The sequence below is a fragment of the Bos javanicus genome, unplaced genomic scaffold, assembly GCF_032452875.1.
Source record: "Bos javanicus breed banteng unplaced genomic scaffold, ARS-OSU_banteng_1.0 tig00001600_1, whole genome shotgun sequence".
NCBI lineage: Eukaryota > Metazoa > Chordata > Mammalia > Artiodactyla > Bovidae > Bos > Bos javanicus.
In genome coordinates, this window is record NW_026893620.1 from 489,041 (window position 1) to 508,506 (window position 19,466).

The following is a 19,466-nucleotide window of genomic DNA, read 5'->3' on the forward strand; positions in this document are numbered from 1 at the left end:
TGGTGATGCCATCCAACCATCTTATCAACTGTTCCCCTTCTCCTCCCACCTTCAATCTTTCCGAGCATCAGGGTCTTTTCCAATGAGTCAGTTCTTCACATCAGGTGGCCAAAGTATTGGAGTTGCAGCTTCAGCATCAGTCCTTTCAGTGAATATTCAGGACTGACTTTCTTTAGGATTGACTGGTTTGATCTTGCAATCCTGGGGATTCTGAAGAGTCTTCTCCAACACCACAGTTTAAAAGCATCAGTTCTTTGGGGCTCAGCTTTCTTTATGGTCCAATTCTCACATCCAAACATGACTACTGGAAAAACCACAGCTTTGACTAGACAGACCTTTGTTGGCAGAATAATGTCTCTGCTTTTTAATATGCTGTCTAGGTTGGTCTTGGCTTCCCTGGTAGCTCAGATGGTAAAGCATCTGCCTACAATGCAGGAGACCTGGGTTCAATCCCTGGGTCGGGAAGATGCCCTGAAGAAGGAAATGGCAACCCACTCCAATATTCTTGCCTGGAGAATTCCATGGACAGAGGAGCCTGGTAGGCTATCCATGGGATCGCAAAGAGTTGGACATGACTGAGCGACTTCATTTCACTTCACTTCTAGGTTGGTCAGAGCTTTTCTACCAAGGATCAAGCATCTTGTAATTTCATGGCTGCAGTCAACATCTGCAGTGATTTTGTAACCTAAGAAAATAAAGTCTGTCAGTGTTTCCTTTGTTTCCTCATCCATTTGCCATGAAGTGATGGGACAGGATGCCATGATCTTCTTTTTTTGAATGTTGAACTTTAAGCCAGCTTTTTCACTCTCCCCTTTCACTTTCATCAAAATGCTCCTTAGTTTCTCTTCGCTTTCTGCCATAAGGGTGGTATCATCTGCATATTTGATGTTTTTGATATTTCTCCTGGCAATCTTGATTCCAGCTTGTGCATCATCCAGCCCAGCATTTCACATGATATACTCTGCATATAAGTTAAATAAGCAGTGTGACAATATACAGCCTTGACAGACTCCTTTTCCAATTTGAAGCTAGTACATTGTTCCATGTCCAGTTCTAACTCTTGCTTCTTGACCTGCATACAGACAAGAGACAAGTCAGGTCATCTGGTATTCCCATCTCTTAAAGAATTTTAAATAGTATCTTGTAATCCACAAAGTCAAAGGCTTTGGCATAGTCAAGAAAGCAGAAGTCGATGTTTTTATGGTATTCTCTTGATTTTTCTTTGATCCAACAGATGTTGGCAATTTGGTCACTGGTTCCTCTGCTTTTTTAAAATCCAACTTGAACCTCTGTGAGTTCTCAGTTCATGTACTGTTGAAGCCTATCTTGGAGAATTTTGAGAATTACTTTGCTGAGTGAGGCCCCAGAGAAGCCTTCTGATGGCTGCAGCTCCAGCATGCATCTGATTGCAGCCCCATGAGGGACCCTGAGCCAGGTCACCCAGCCAAGTTGCTCCCGGATTACTGACCCTCAGAAATTCTGCAAGATTTGGAGTATCCAGGAGTCTCTGCAGAGGTGTGAGTCGGCAGTGGCCTGCTGCTGAGTTAGGGGCACTGAATGCAACATTGTGTCCACAAATCTTTTTGAAGGAGGTCTCCATTATCTTCATTACCCCCACCATAGTTTGGCCTTAGGCCAAACAACAGAGAGAGAACACAGCCTCACCCATCAACAGAAAACTGTATTAAAGATTTACTGAGCATTGCCACCCATCAGAACAAGACTCAGTTTCCCTTGCACTCAATTTCTCTCATCAGGAAGCTTCCATAAGCCTCTTATCCTTATCCATCAGAGGCCAGACAGAAGGAAAACCACAATCACAGAAAACTAACCACAATGATCACATGGATCACAGCCTTGTCTAACTCAATGAAACTATGAGCCATGCCATGTAGGGCCACCCAAGATGGACGGGTCATGGTGGAGAGTTCTCACAAAACATGGTCCACTGGAGAAGGGAATGGCAAACCACTTCAGTATTCTTGCCTTGGGAACCCCATGAACAGTATGAATAGCTCATGTTCCACAACAAACAGTAGCCCCCACTCACCACAACTGGAGAAAACCCAGGCAGCAACAGCAAAAATGGTATTGAAACCTTTGAACAACGACCAAAATGGGAAAAGATCTTTAAAAAGCTGGATGCTGAGAGTGTACTGATGAAAGCAACAAAGAAGTTGTGAGGTATTCTGGCAAAGAAGCTATTAGGCTCTGCCTGCCATTCCCATTCCTTCATTTCTCTTTCATGACAAAATGTGTTGTGTATCACCTGTCAACTCAGAATCAGCCCACTGTATATTGACTTACCATAGAAGGTAATGGCACCCCACTCCAGTACTTTTGCCTGGAAAATCCCATGGACGGAGGAGCCTGGTAGGCTGCAGTCCATGAGGTTGCTAGAGTCAGACACGACTGAGCGACTTCACTTTCACTTTTCACTTTCATGCGTTGGAGAAGGAAATGGCAACCCACTCCAGTGTTCTTGCCTGGAGAATCCCAGGGACGGGGAAGCCTGGTGGGCTGCTGTCTCTGCGATCGCACAGAGTCGGACACGACTGAAGTGACTTAGCAGCAGCAGCATATTGACTTATCTCTACTGCACTGACAGCTAATACCTTTTTCTGACTCAACTGTAGGTTCTTTCTGGATTCTTACTTTGTAGTAGGTTTTGCTGGATTCTGCCTGGTGATGGTATTTTACTATTGACCAGAGTCTACCACACAGAGGAATCGAGATCAAAGTGATAGGTTTTTTTGTTGTTTTTTTTTTTTTTTTTGGGGGGGGGGGGGAGGGGAGGGGTTTGTTTGTTTTACTCCCTGCAGTGGGTTTCTCTGGATTCTGTGTGGTGACAATATTTTATTTTACTATTGACAACAATCTACCAGATGGAGGATCCATGGTAAGGTGATAGCTTTAGAAAAGAAGCAACTGGGAAAGAGCAACTGGCTTTTGGTTCAAAGCTGATAGTTTTGATCTGAGAGCCTGAGGTGCCACCTCTTCAAATGAGCTGATCTGTAAGGATACATTTAACTCCATGTCATGTAGCCACACAAAGTTCAGAATCAAATTATGTGGTATAGCTTGCTTGTACCCCATGAGAGACACCACTCTGTCTAAATTGAGACCAAATTCTGGACTACAAGTTTTGATACCTTTATGTGTATGTCACTTATTGTTCTGCAACAGCCAAGAGACTTAAGTTTCTACTCATTAATCAAAACAGCCAGGGAGGCTATTTCTAGCACACATCTAGATGTCCTGTTGGGTCATAACCTTTACTCTGCTAACCTCAAACCACTTTTCTTACTTCAAAATTTAGAATTTCACCCAGCAACTGATTACCAAGTATTGCCATCCATTTCTATCAGTCAACTTGTTCAGTTTCCATAAAACAATCATCTCTGTATCATAATGGCCCTTCTTTGTAGATCCATTTAGGTGTTTTATTACATTTTCCTTCACTGTTTTAAAAAATAGAAGATGGAAAGAATTGATATGCTAATATTAACAACAATTAATGTAAATTAATTAATTTACAATTAATGTAAATATGGAGAGAGCATGAAATGAAAGAAAGGAGGTGCCTCTTCAGTCTGGTTTGGATGCATATTTGAAGTAAGCTGGTTCATTATGTATTTAATTTTTAAGGAAGAGAAACCATTTTTTTGAACCTCTGGAATATCTAGGGCAGCTTTATTCAAACTACCAAAATTTGGAAGCAATCACGATATCCTTCAACAGGTGAATGGACAAACTGGTTCATCCTGGCAATGGAGTACTATTCAGAACTAAAACAAATGAGCTACCAACATATGAAACAACACAGAGGAAATGTAAATCCTCATTACTAAGTGAAAGTAGTCAGTCTGAAAAGGCTACATGCTGTATGATTCTAACTATATGACAACAAGGCAAACTATGGAGACAGTAAGGAATCAGTGTTGCCAGAGGGTGGAGGTAGGATGAGAGATGAGTAGATGGAGCACAGGGGATTTTTAGGGCAATGAAAATATTCTGTAATATACCACAATGATGGAAATGTTATCATACATTTGTCTAAACCCATGGAATGCACGACACCAAGAGTGAACCCTGACGTGAACTATGGATTTGTGGTGACTGCTGTGTCTCTATAGATTCATCAGATGTAGCAAATCTTTCACTCTGTGTTGACAGTGGGGAAGCTATGGTGTGTGGGGGCAGGGGAGAGAAGGAAATCTCTGTGCCTGCCCCACCCCACCTGCCCCAGAAAGAAAACTCTATGAAATTCTTGTGAGACACTGGTGATTATACATTCAAACTTCCCTGGTCGTCCAGTGGTTAAGAATCTGCCTGCCAACGCAGGAGACGTGGGTTCTATCCCTGCCCTTGGAAGATCCGACAGGCTGTGTAACCTGCACTCTAGAGCCTACGCTCTGCAACCACTGAGCTCACAAACCATAACTCCTGAAGCATGTGCGCCCTAGGGCCTGTGCTCCACAACAGGAGAAGCCACGGCAATGAGAAGCCCACGCACCACAATGAAGAGCAGCCCTGCCCACCGCAGGTAGAGAAAGCCCATGCACAGCAACAAAGACCCAGCACAGCAAAATTAAATAAGCAAATAAATAACCATCTTAAAAAATGAAGTGTTATAGTAGAGGAAATGAGATTTTTAAATGTATTGATTGAGATTCATTTTAATAAAATGTCCCATTGATCCCTTATAGTATTTCTTAGACTTATAAGTCACATGATAACTTTCTTCAATTTAATCAAGAAAATAAGAACAATTTACCTTTTCTCTTGTCAATTTTTTAAAATAACTCATAAAACACTACCAGAGTTATAATCTCCTTCCCACCCCTTGCAAATCAAGTCCATTTTGCTTCATTAAATTTTTTGTTTCTTAAATATAACTTCAGTGAAATTAAGAGAAATTGAGTTTGAGGTAAGAAATACATCTATAAAATTAATTTATATTGTATATTATTAAGATTTAATCTATATTTTAGATACTTTTATAACATTCAGAGGTTAAAAACCTGAAATATTCTTTCTAAACATAAAGAACTTTAGAATTCTTTCTTTGTTTTCTGAGAAGAGACTCCCCTTGCTTCCTTTCATCCAGTCTACTTTCAATTGCACTCTCAGGGAAGCTGTGGGCATAAAAGTACCGAATTGCATCTGGATGAAATGTATTTCCTACCCTCACCAAGCATACAACTTATACTGTGTGTACAATTCCCATTCTTAAGAGTCACATCTTTGCATGAAGGCTTTCATTATATGTGGACAACAGAAATGAAGTCCATCATGTGTCAATATTAAAACAAAGTATTGACTTTTTATGGACATTTTTTTCTAACATGTATTGCTGATGTCCCTCCCTTGCAGTTTGCAGAACATAATGACAAACATTCTTAACTATTTGATATCATTACCAGCAGTAGTATTATGCCATTTGGTGCAATACACTTAGGGGCTAAGAAACATAGGTATAGGGGTTTACAGATTCATTCATATACACTTACTAACAGCAAATTGACTTTAAAAAATTTCACATCTATTTTTTTCTATATTTTTATTTCTTATCTTGTCTAATAATACTTTACTTTTTACTACTTTTAAACTAGCTTGTAAAGTAAGATTTAATAGGTTTTAAAATAAAGACCTGATGATCTCTGATAGGAATAATCACGAGTTTGCAGATCTAATTTTGGCAACTTAGATGCCTCTTGGTGTCAGATGTCTTCTGTGAGACTGAAATTACCCAAGGATGACAGCTGGAAAAGTGAATGTTATCAGAAGGTGCTTTGGTTTACCAGTGGCTTTATGAAAGTGAAGGTGAAAGTGAAAGTTGCTCAGTCATGTCGGACTCTTTGAAACCCCAGGGACTGTACATTCCATGGGATTCTCCAGAACAGAATAATGGAGTGGGTGGCCTTTCCCTTCTCCAGGAAATCTTCCTAACCCAAGGATTGAACCTAGATCTCCAGCATTGCAGGCAGATTCTTTATTAGCTGAGCCACCAGGGAAGCCCATGGCTTTATAAGTGTTCCTAAATAATTAGTAAATTTCCTCTCTTCTTTTGACATGAAATAGTTTCAGAATGCTAAAATATTCCGCAATTTTATTTTTTAAATGTAAATAATTCCCAAATGGATTACATATAAAGTATTCACACTTTTCTATAGTTATTTAAGGCTTTTCATTAAAAAATAAGATATACAGAAACAAATCAAAGAGAAAGAGGGAGAGAGAAGCCCAAGGCTGAGACCTGAGACCATCTAGCATTCACAGTTAGAGACTCACCCAAGGAGACTGAGGAGGGAGAGAATGTGCAGTTACCGGAGTGCAGGAGAACCTGAGCCTATGCCTCTGAGAGGCTGATAAGTTGAAGACAGAAGAGTACCAGTTGGATTTGGCAAAGACAGGGGTTTTGGTGACTTCAGTTCAGTTCAGTTCAGTTGCTCAGTCGTGTCCGACTCTTTGCGACCCCATGAATCACAGCACGCCAGGCCTCCCTGTCCATCACCAACTCCCGGAGTTCACTCATACTCACATCCATCAAGTCAGTGATGCCATCCAGCCATCTCATCCTCCGTCGTCCCCTTCTCCTCCTGCCCCCAATCTCTCCTAGCATCAGAGTCTTTTCCAATGAGTCAACACTTCACATGAGGTGGCCAAAGTACTGGAGTTTCTGCTTCAGCATCATTCCTTCCAAAGAAGTCCCAGGGCTGATCTCCTTCAGAATGGACTGGTTGGATCTCCGTGCAGTCCAAGGGACTCTCAAGAGTCTTCTCCAACACCACAGTTCAAAAGCATCAATTCTTCGGCACTCAGCCTTCTTCACAGTCCAACTCTCACATCCATGCATGACCACTGGAAAAACCATAGTCTTGACTAGAAGAACCTTGGTTGTCAAAGTAATGTCTCTGCTTTTGAATATGCTATCTAGGATGGTCATAACTTTCCTTCAAAGGAGTAAGCGTCTTTTAATTTCATGGCTGAAGTCACCATCTGCAGTGATTTTGGAGCCCCCCAAAATAAAGTCTAACACTGTTTCCACTGTTTCCCCATCTATTTCACATGAAGTGATGGGACCGGATGCCATGATATTCGTTTTCTGAATGTTGAGCTTTAAGCCAACTTTGTCACTCTCCACTTTCACTTTCATCAAGAGGCTTTTGAGTTCCTCTTCATTTTCTGCCATAAGGGTGGTGTCATCTGCATATCTGAGGTTATTGATATTTCTCTCGGCAATTTTGATTCCAGCTTGTGTTTCTTTCAGCCCAGCGTTTCTCATAATGTACTCTGCATATAAGTTAAATAAGCAGTGTGACAATAAACAGCCTTGACGTACTCCTTTTCCTATTTGGAACCAGTCTGTTGTTCCATGACCAGATCTAACTGTTGCTTCCTGACCTGCATACAAATTTCTCAAGAGGCAGATCAGGTGGTCTGGTATTCCCATCTCTTTCAGAATTCTCCACAGTTTATTGTGATCCACACAGTCAAAGGCTTTGGCATAGTCAATAAAGCAGAAATAGATGTTCTTCTGGAACTCTCTTGCTTTTTTGATGATCCAGCGGATGTTGGCAATTTGATCTCTGGTTCCTCTGCCTTTTCTGAAACCAGCTTGAACATCAGGAAGTTCACGGTTCACATATTGCTGAAGCCTGGCTTGGAGAATTTTGAGCATTACTTTACGAGCATGTGAGATGAGTGCAATTGTGTGGTAGTTTGAGCATTCTTTGGCATTGCCTTTCTTTGGGATTGGAATGAAAACGGACCTTTTCCAGTCGTATGGCCACTGCTGAGTTTTCCAAATTTGCTGGCATATTGAGTGCAGCACTTTCACAGCATCATCGTTCAGGATTTGAAAGAGCTCAACTGGAATTCCATCACCTCCACTATCTTTGTTCATAGTGATGCCTTCTAAGGCCCACTTGAGTTCACATTCCAGGATGTCTGGCTCTAGATCAGTGATCACACTATCGTGATTATCTGGGTCATGAAGATCTTTTGGTGACTTAGGAAAGACATTATTTTAAAAAGAAAGAGATTGAAATCTTTTAAAGATGTGTTGAGCAGAGGACTGTGTCTGAAGGTGTGGAAAAGTGGTTGTACACAACTCCTGTGAGAAATTTTGCTGTGAGGAGGAACAGAACATAGAAAAAAGTAACTGCCGGACTATAACCCTTGAGGAGGCACTCATCCGCACTGTGAACTGTTCAATAGCCAGTCTAAAATACACTGTTTGAGTAACATGGGTGAGCCAATGTTGTCAGTATCTTCCCTGGTGCCTTCCATGTCACCCTAGCCTGATTTCCTGCAACTCTGCCTGAGGGCTTTGTCTGCCACCTGAACCGGCTCTGCTAAAGCACAAAGCAGCCAGAAGCCCTGGGGAATTTAACGTCTTCCTCTGCTCTCCCTTCTGGCAGCCTTCAGTCAACAGACAAAGCGGAGCTGGTGTGTAAATACCCCAACTCCCTCACTCAGGGAAGTTAACCCTGAGGCTTGTGCTCCACACTATCTCCTACGGTTTCCCAGCAGGATTGTGTTTCAGTAACCCAGCCTGGAACATACCTGATAACACATCCTGTGCGGCCCTCTCCCCATTTCTTGTCTCACTTCCCCACTCCATTACCAGTGTTTCCTGCGACCCCCTCCCAAATAACCTATTGCATTCAAATTCCCATCCTAGACTTTAGCTTCAGCACACCCAAACTAAAACAACCGAAAATATTCATGTAATGACTTGAAACCATTATACCAATTTTGCCCAAGAATGCACGGAACAAGAAATATTAAAAGAAAATATTTCAAAATGATAACAAGGATCATTTCTTTATTGTGGGATTATGGGTCATTAAAAAAAAAAATCTCGTTTTTCCTCAAGAAAATAAAGTGGTTTTCTTTTGGTAAAGAAGTACTATAATTACAACATACAGATTGATAGAGATTTTGTGAATTTCATAAGGTGGTCTTAAAAGAACAAATAAAGGGAAAGAAAGAAAGGTAAGTCGCTCAGTCATGTACAACTCTTTGTGACCCCATGGACTGTAGCCCACCAGGCTCCTCTGTCCAGGGGATTTCGCAGGCAAGTGTACTGGAGTGGGTTGCCATTTCCTTCTCCAGGGGATGTTCCCAACCCAGGGATCAAACAAACCCAGGTCTCCTGCATTGCAGGCAGACGCATTACCATCTGAGCCACCAGGGAACCCTAAAACAATACAAAGTATTGCTAAAGAAAATATGGCTGCTGCTAACTTTCCCAGCAGCATATAGTAAATGAAGTACAAATATTCATATGAAAAACTCACCAACGGCTATTGGTATAGTTACCACTTATTGAATGTGTAGGGGCTTCCCTGGTGGCTCAGACGGTAAAGCGTCTGCCTGCAATGTGGGAGACCCAGGTTCAATTCCTGGGTCGGGAAGATCCCCTGGAGAAGGAAATGGCAATCCACTCCAGCACTCTTGCCTGGAAAATCCCATGGACGGAGGAGCCTGATAGGCTACAGTCCATGGGGTCGCAAAGAGTCGGAACAATATCCTTTTATCATCTCACAAATCCTTGCAATACTACTGTAAGGTATGTATTATTCTTATCTTTTTTCATAAAACATAGTTCAGACAACAGTGAATTCTCCAAAATGGGGGAAGATTTGAACCCAGATATTGGTCCCAAAGCCCATGAACTTCCTGCCACTTTGGGCTGCCTCTCTCTGTACCTTCAGGTATTATTTTAGAGTCACCAACAGAAAGTCACAGAGTAATCACTGCATCAGCATTTCTGATGTGCTTGACGCAGTTTAGAACTAGGAGGATAGATGTGTATAAAGACACTTTGCTGGGGCAAATGGCTTCTTCAGAGCAAGCTGAAGTGTGGTCACCATGGTCATGTCGGATTGAACAATTAGAATGTGTGCTGTCAAGCCCTGGAGGCAAGAACAGTACATCACAATGGTGGAAAAATCAAACTGTACAGCAGAGAGATGGACTTTTTAAACTACGAGGCCGAGATATACCACAATATTAAAGTACATCTGTGCTTAAAGGACTAAAAATGGCAGAGAGTAATAATAACATGCTGTAGAATAAAGTTGTGGTCAGAATTAAGTTCTTTGCTTTCACTTTACACAAGAACAGCTCTTACCTATCTCTCAGCTGTATTTGCTGTCAAGCAAAATAGTCATATCTACTAGACAGCAGTCACACACTACTTTATTTACAAGGTAAAATGCAGATTAATCTTTAAGAGATAAAGGGGAAAGAAGCCTGTTATTTCTACTTTTAGCTTATTAAAAATGAGCTAAGAGTTATAATCGCTGGATCTTCACTGGTTCACAATGCCTGGACCACAGATTTCTTAAAGCAGGTGGAGAAGGACCGCTCCCTCAGACTCAAGTGCCCACTCAATGTCCTGCCCACAGGAAGTCTTAGAAAGCACATGTCTGGTGAATGATGAGGATACCCACACTCCACCAGAAAGAGGAGGGCACTGCAACCTCTAAAAACATTTCAGTTCAGTTCAGTTCAGTCACTCAGTCGTGTCCGACTCTTTGTGACCCCATGAATCGCAGCACACCAGGCCTCCCTGTCCATCACCAACTCCCGGAGTTCACTCAGACTCACATCCATCGAGTCAGTGATGCCATCCAGCCATCTCATCCTCTGTCATCCCCTTCTCCTCCTGCCCCCAATCCCTCCCAGCATCAGAGTCTTTTCCAATGAGTGAACTCTTTGCATGAGGTGGCCAAAGTACTGGAGTTTCACCTTCAGCATTATTCCTTCCAAAGAAATCCCAGGGCTAATCTCCTTCAGAATGGACTGGTTGGATCTCCCTGCAGTCCAAGGGACTCTCAAGAGTCTTCTCCAACACCACAGTTCAAAAGCATCAATTCTTTGGTGCTTAGCCTTCTTCACAGTCCAACTCTCACATCCATACATGACCACTGGAAAAACCATAGCCTTGACTAGACGGACCTTTGTTGACAAAGTAATGTCTCTGCTTTTCAATATACTATCTAAAAACATTTACTGTGACTCAAAAAGTTTCTATGTGTCTCAGGACCAAAGGGAGAACTATTCTTCCCACACTGCCCAAGATACACAAGGATAGTGGCCAATACTGATCAGTGGAGGTGAACATAAATGACAGACAAAGTCAGCCAGACTACTTAAATGTCTGTTCTACTGCTAGGTTGGTCCTGGAGGAATCCTGTTCTGATATACCAGAAGGAAAGAGGAAAGACCAAAGCATATTCTTCTTGGGGCATAAAGGGAGTTACCCAGCAACTGTTGCATAGAGAAAAGTACATAAGCAAGAAGTAAAACTCTGGTATCTTTATCTCTCAAATAAATAAATAAATTTCAGTGAACAATAAGTGCACATCAGTATAAGAGGAAAATAAGCAACTTCAGAATTTTTCCCATATATAAAAACCATCTGAATAAAGAAAATAAAGGCACTCAAAAGTGTTGTTTTTGAAAGTGTTTCTGAAAGAAGCCTTTCCCTTCTCCAAGGGCTCTTCCCAACCCACGGATCAAACTCAGGTCTCCTGGATTGCGGGTGGATTCTTTACCAACTCAGCTATCAGGGAAGCTCTCCTAAAACAAAGTGTGATCCAAACATACAGTGAAATATGACATAAACCTACAATGAAATATCACTCAGCCTTAAAACTGCAGGAAATTCTGACACGTGCTGCAGCATAGACGAACCTTGAAGAGTGTGATGCTGTGACTTATAATCAGAAATATTTTTGGTCTTCAATCTCTTCCTGGCTCAGAGCTGCTGAAACACTTTGGAGAACTAAGAGTGATGAGATGTCTTTTGTTATAACAAGCCCCTATCAGCCCCACCTGGGTTTTTGAATGACTGCTTCTCAGTCAAACCAAATGCTTGATTAAAGGAAGGAACTTTCAGCCCCACCCTCCACATCCAGGGAGGAGAGGAAATGGGAACAGTTCAACCACCAATGGCCAAAGCTTTAATCAAGCTTGCCTAAGTATGCTTCTATGAAGCCTCAATAAAAACTCAGTAGGATGGGGATCACAGAGCTTCCCAACTGATGAACATGTGCAGGTGCTGGAGGGCAACTCTCCTGGAGAGGGCCTGGAAGCCCCCGCCCATCCTCCTACCTTGCTCTGCATCCCTTCCATCTGGCTGTTCCAGAGTTGAATCCTTTTATAATAAACTAGTGATCTAGTTGAGTAAACTGTTTTCCTGAGCTGTAAGCCACTTTAGAAAATTACCGAACCCAAAGAGGAGGTTATGGGAACCCTGATTTATGATCAGTCCATAAAAAAAGGTAACCACCTGGACTCATGACTGGCTCTGAAATTGAGAAGAAGGAGCAGTTTTGTGGGACTGAGTCCTTAACCTAAGATGAGGTCTGACACTAACTCCAGGTAGATTGTATTAGAATTGACTTAAATTGTAGGACACAGTTGTATCTGAAGATTTGTAGAATTAGTATGGGAAAAATACCCACACACTTCGTGTCCAGAAATACTGAGTCACCAAAAGACAAATACTGTGATCCCAGTTATGTGAGGTGCCTAGACTAGTCAAATTCATAGAGACACAAAGTGGAATGACATTTGCAGAGTGGGGTGGGGATGCAGGGGCGGGGGGAAGTGTTTAATGGACACAGAGCTTCAGGTGGAAGATGAAAAAGTTGTGGAGATGTATGGTGGTGATGGTTGCAGAACAATGTGAATATAATTAATGCCCACAATAGTATATTTAAAAATGGTTAAAATGGTTCATTCTATGTTATGTATATTTTACCATGTAAGGGAGGAGAAAATTCCTTTCTGTTTTATCCTTCTAGGCTCTCTGGCTGGGGTGTTGGAAACTCAACTGATGTAAGAGAGATGTAAAGAGAGAAATAGTTTATTAACCTTCACAGCATGCAGAGTATGGGAAAAGTCTTTTGTCATTTACAAATAGTTTTTGCTGTACTCAGATGTGTTTGTAAAAGTGCTTCAGCTCTATAAAGATTCATAGGAAGGACTTTTGACAAGTAGACATTTCTGATAAGTTGCAAACCAAAAGGAAATTTTGTAAGAAATTTTGGGGTCCTAATGGAAAACCTGATGCCTTCATAAAACCATTAATAAAAAGGACTAGTTGCTGAGTGACCTGGTGAGTGTGGTCATAGTTTTGGTTGTTTTTTCTTTTGAAATATTACTGGTTTAAGTTTGTGTTTTCCAAACATAAGGAAACCCTTTCCCTCAAGCTAATTATGACTTACAACAATTTGGAAAATTAAACCTTTGTAACCAGTAATGCTGAAGAAGCTGAAGTTGAACAGTTCTAAGAACAGTTCTTTTAGAACTAACACCCCCAAAAAATGTCCTTTTCATTATAGGGGACTGGAATGCAAAAGTAGGAAGTCAAGAAACATCTGGAGTAACAGGCAGATTTGGCCTTGGAGTACAGAATGAAGCAGGGCAAAGGATAATAGCATTTTGCCAAGAGAACGCACTGGTCATAGCAAATACCCTCTTCCAACAACACAAGAGAAGACTCTACACATGGATATCATCAGATGGCTAACAGCAAAATCAGATTGATTATATTCTTTGTAGCCAAAGATAGAGAAGATTTGTACAGTCACAAAAAACAGGACCAGGAGCTGACTGTGGCTCAAATCATGAACTCCTTGTTGCCAAATTCAGACTTAAATTGAAGAAAGTAGGGAAAACCACTAGACCATTCAGGTATGACCTAAACCAAATCCCTTATGATTATACAGTGGAAGTGAGAAATAGATTTAAGGGACTAGATCTGATAGACAGAATGCCTGATGAACTATGGACGGAAGTTTGTGACATTGTACAGGAGACAGGGATCAAAACCATCCCCAAGAAAAAGGAATGCTAAAAAGCAAAATGGCTGTATGAGGAGGCCTTACAAAGAGCTGTAACAAGAAGAGAAGCAAAAAGAAAAGGAGAAAAGGAAAGATAAAACCATTTGAATGTGCAGTTCCAGAGAACAGCAAGGAAAGATAAGAAAGCCTTCCTCAGCGATCAATGCAAAGAAACAGAGGAAAACAATAGAATGGGAAAGACTAGAGATCTCTTCAAGGAAATTAGAGGTACCAAGGGAACATTTCATGCAAAGATGGGCACAATAAAGGACAGAAATGGTATGGACCTAACAGAAGCAGAAAATATTAAGAAGAGGTGGCAAGAATACACAGAATTGTACAAAAAAAGATCTTCACAACCCAGATAATCACGATGGTGTGATCACTCACCTAGAGCCAGAGAAACTGGAATGTGAAGGCAAGTGTACCTTAGGAAGCATCACTATGAAAAAAGCTAGTGGAGGTGATGGAATTCTAGTTGAGCTATTTTAAATTCTAAAAGACGATGCTGTGACAGTGCCACACTCAATATGCCAGCAAACTTGGAAAACTCAGCAGTGGCCACAGGACTGGAAAAGGTCAGTTTTCATTCCAATCCCTAAGAAAGGCAATGCCAAAGAATGCTCAAACTACAGCACAATTGCACTCATCTCACATTCTAGTAAAGTAATGCTCAAAATTCCCCAAGCCAGGCTTCAGCAATACATGAACTATGAACTTCCAGATGTTCAAGCTGGTTTTAGAAAAGGTAGAGGAACCAGAGATCAAATTTCAAAACATCCTCTGGATCATCGAAAAAGTGAGAGAGTTCCATAAAAAAATATATTTCTGCTTTATTGACTATGCCAAAGCCTTTGACTGTGTGGATCACAATAGACTGTGGAAAATTCTGAAAGAGATGGAAATACCAGACCACCTGACTTGCCTTTTGAGAAACCTGTATGCAGGTCAGGATGCAACAGTTAGAACCGGACATGGAACAACAGACTTGTTCCAAATAGGAAAAGGAGTATGTCAGGGCTGTATATTGTGACCCTGCTTATTTAACTTATATGCAGAGTACATCATGAGAAACGCTGGGCTGAATGAAGCACAAGCTGGAATCAAAATTGCCGGGAGAAATATCAATAAGCTCAGATATGCAGATGACACCACCCTTATGGCAGAAAGTGAAGAAGAAGTAAAGAGCCTCTTGATGAAAGTGAAAGAGGAGAGTGAAAAAGCTGACTTAAAGCTCAACATTCAGAAAACTAAGATCATGGCATCCAGTCCAATCACTTCATTGCAAATAGATGGGAAAACAGTGAAAACAGTGGCTGACTTTATTTTTGGGGGCTCCAAAATCCCTGCAGATGATGATTGAAGCCATGAAATTAAAAGATGCTTACTCCTTGGAAAGAAAGTTATGACCAACATAGACAACATATTAAAAAGCAGAGACATTACTTTGTCAACAAAGGTCTGTCTAGTCAAGGCTATGGCTTTTCCAGTAGTCATGTATGGATGTGACAGTTGGACTATAACAAAAGCTGAGCACCAAAGAATTGATGCTTTAGAACTGTGGTGTTTGAGAAGGCTCTGGAGAGTCACTTGGACAGCAAGGAGATCCAATGAGTCCATCCTAAAGGAAATCATTCCTGGGTGTTCATTGGAAGGACTGATGTTGAAGCTGAAGCTCCAATACTTTGGCCACCTGATATGAAGAGCTGACTCATTTGAAAAGACCCTGATGCTGGGAAAGATTGAGGGCAGGAGGAGAAGTGGACGAAAGAGGATCAGATGGTTGGATGGTATCACAACTCAATGGACATGAGTTTGAGTAAACTCCAGGAGTTGGTGATGGACAGGGAGGCCTGGCATGCTGGGCTCATGGGGTCACAACGAGTCGGACACAACTGAGCAACTGAAGTGAACTGAACTGAAGTAGAATTTAAACATTTTTTCTTTTCTTTCTCATGATCCCTCCAAAAATTGGAAACTCTTAGTTTCTCAGAAGCTGTATTAGATAAATAAGGAAGGCTACTTCCTAACAGGGGCAATTCTTCCACCTGTGATTCAATGACACATGTTCTCTGAATTCAGTTTCTTATCTGTAAAATGGGTACTGAAGTAACATATTGAACTTCACTGGTTGTCCAGTAGTTAAGATCTACCTTTGAAGGGGACCTGGGTTGGATTCCTGGTCAGGGAACTAAGTTCCCACATGCCAGTTGAGGAACTAAACCTATGTGCCACAACTACTGAGCCTGCCCACTCCATATAAGAGAGTCCATGCACCCCAATGAAAGAGCTCCCTTAACACAACATAGATCCCAAGTGCCAAAAATAAGACCCAGCAAAGCCAAAATAAAAAATGGAATATCTATTTCATGGAGTTATTGTTTACGTGAAAGTGCTTGTTGCAATTTCTGGAAAAGAGGAAATGTTCAATAAGTGGTAGCTATTATGGCAAGATATTTTATCAGAATATTATGGATGGCTCCAAGGTCACCATCCTCAACCTCCTGGGCAAGGACAAAGCAGGAGGGACACAGGATATGACAGAACCCCTCCAAGTATGGGTGATGCCTTACCTCCTGCTAGAAGCCAGGTGAGTTACCAGCTTTGTAGAGGAGATCCCTTGCCATCAGCTTGTGTTATGAGTTAAAGAGAAAAACCCTGACTCACCTGGGGTCTGGAAAATTCAGAAAGGGAAGCAGCAGGTTTAAGGAGTCTGTGAGCCAGGATGACAGAATGCCACAGAGGGAGATGTAGCTTGTGGCGTCAGCTGGGGAGCAGATGAGAATCAGTTATGTCTTCCTTCAAACTCCCACAGTAGAGTTAATTTTAAAAACCAAATACATTTGCCCAGGAAAGCAGAAACCAGACTGCTAACATTTAAGAAACAACACTAGGAAGATAAATAAGAACTCTTCCTAAATCTAGATCATCTGCTTTATAATCAGTTTAGATCTATAGTCCCTATTCTTCATCCTCCATGTTACAAGTGGTGCAGGAGAAGGACATATCTCTTCCTGGAAGATGTGGAAGTACCTGGGGCCAGCTTCCAAGTGAGGGTCTTTCGCTTCCTGAAGGAAAGAACTGAGGAGCAAGCTGAAGCAGAGTGAAATTAGACTTATTCAGGAAGACACACTCTCCATAGGCAGAATGTGGACCTTCTCAGAAGGCGAGAGGACCCAGGGTATGGAGTTTTTAGTTGTAATGGGCTCGGTAATTTCATTCAACAACAACTGGGAGAAATATATTTGCTATTCCAGGGAAGGGACAGGGATTTTCAAGAACTGAAGCACTGCACACTTTTGAAATGGAGCAGGACCCTATGGTCCTTGCCACCCATGTCCTCTGCCTGCCTTTTGTCTGTGGAAAAACTTTAGCCAAAGAATAAGTTTAATCAGAGAAGTGAGAATATGCAGAAACAAAGGAAAACAGTCAAAGGAGACCAATAATAATAATGTAGTTATCCAGCATAGTTAAGGACCTTTTAATTCCTTCTCAAGGGCTATAGATAATATTCTGAGCCATATCCTGTGAGTTGTCTTATAGGTATTGAAACCCTAACCAGGTAAAAGAACTATATAATGACCCGACTGTAGCCGTGACATCAGCTGCCACAATTCTGAGAACTGACCTCAAGAAATGGGAACAAACCAACCCTGGAACTGAAGATTAATTGTACCTAAAACAATCAAGATGACACTGGTCAGACCACCAATGGCCAATTTCAAGATGACTGTCAGCGCTGACTGTACTGTTTCTACATGTAGCCCTCTCTGTCTATAAAAGTTCTTGTCCACTGATTGTCAAAGGAGGGGGAGTCAGCCTTTGGACAGGCACCACCCTTCCCCCCAACACACACACCTGCATCCAAAATAAACCAAATGTTCCTTTCCACCAACCTGGCCTCTTTATTGGCTTTTGAACGGTGATCAGACAAACCCCCCCTTCACTTTTTGGCCTTCTGTGGTCAGCCTTGGAACTATTACAGCACCTGTCATGGTGAGAGGGGAGTGGATTTCAGTGTTACAATGAAGGTGTAATGAGTGAGAAGTCAGAGGCAAGACCACCATACTCAAAACCGTCTTGATTTTAGCTGGTTCAAACCAGTTTTTGTGGGATCCTGTTTTTCTCAATATCTGTGCCCACCTACTTCCCTCCTGCCTCACAAGCATAGACACACTGTTTCCATAGTGACGAGGCCATCTTAGCCTGTCACCTGAGAGCCCAGACCTGGTTCTCTGTACACCCTGATGCCTAGGTCCTTTCCTTTCCTATTTAAATAATACCCATTTGTCTTCCTCAAATGAAGGGTGCCAGGGGCTCCCATTTACTTCTGGCAACATCAAGCCCCAGCCAAGAGGGAGCTACCTTATGGGTTAAAAAACAACAACAACAACAAAATAAAACTGATTATATCAATACCTTCCCTTTCAGACCTTCAGGAATAGAAGAGAAATTGGTCTCTTTTTCTTCATTAGGACTATCTCCACAGGTAACAAAGGAAAGAGTCATTAAAGGTAAGTCGGGGCCCTTAATATTCCATGAGGCTGGGCTGTGATGAAACAGTCACCAACAAAGCCCATCAACAATTCCCTGGGAGTAGAAGTAGAATCTTGGTAATAAAATAAACTCTAACTTTTTGTCACGCCTTTTGTGCTGAGTCGAGTTTCACTTGCTCACAGGGTGCTTCATGAAGAGGCCTCACAGCCGGCCCATCAGACAAGACTCCCTGGTGTGAAACAGCTGCGTTGACACCTCAGCTCAGAGGGCCGAGTGCAGGATCATTGCCCCCAGCACTGTGATTCAAGATGGCATTGAGGTGTCGAATGCAGAGATGCTGAGCCCTGCACTATAATCTGGAGCCACTGGTAGCACAGCTGATACGGTCCTAAGAGAACACCCCTGACCCCCAGTTGACAGGAATCACATTCAGCAGCCCCCTGGAGGGTTTTCAGAGGAAACAGTGTCCTCTAGAGCACATTCTGCTGGCACGAGCCACACCCGGCAGAGGGACTTCCCAGGTGGCTCAGCAGTAAATATCCCACCTGCCAATGCAGGACACTCGTGCTGATCCCTGGGTCAGTAAGACCTCCTGGAGCAGGACATGGCAACCCACTCCAATATTCCTGCCTGGGAAATCCCATTGACAGAGGATCCTGGCAAGCTGTAGTCCATGGGGCCAAAGAGTCGGACATGACTGACTGAGCATGCGCGCGCACACACGCACACACACACACACACACACACACACACACACACCCCTCTAGCAGAAGGAGCCCCACCTCCTGTCAGGGGAGTCTGACTTGGGAGAATCGGTAACAAAATAGGTGGCTCAGAGGGTAAATTTGATCCCTAGGTTGGGAAGATTCCCTGGAGATGGGAATGGCTACCACTCCAGTATTCTTGCCTGGAAAATTCCATGGAATTCTCGTGGGCTAGAGTTCATGAAGTCGCAAAGAGTCAGACACAACTGAACGGCTTACACTTTTTCACACTTTCTAGCAAGAAAGCGGCTGCCATTTGAGAAGAAATGAGATCTGCTTCCAATAGTGGTTGCCGCTTGGCTTCAGGGTAGAATCACCTGTGAGGTTTTAAAAAGTG

General features: G+C 42.2%; 1 protein-coding gene across 1 annotated transcript in view; it reads right to left on the reverse strand.

Moving 5' to 3' along the window:
- Positions 1-19,466, reverse strand: part of LOC133243936 (ATP-binding cassette sub-family C member 4-like) — a 590,639-nt gene that overhangs the window by 395,152 nt on the left and 176,021 nt on the right. The window lies entirely within an intron of this gene.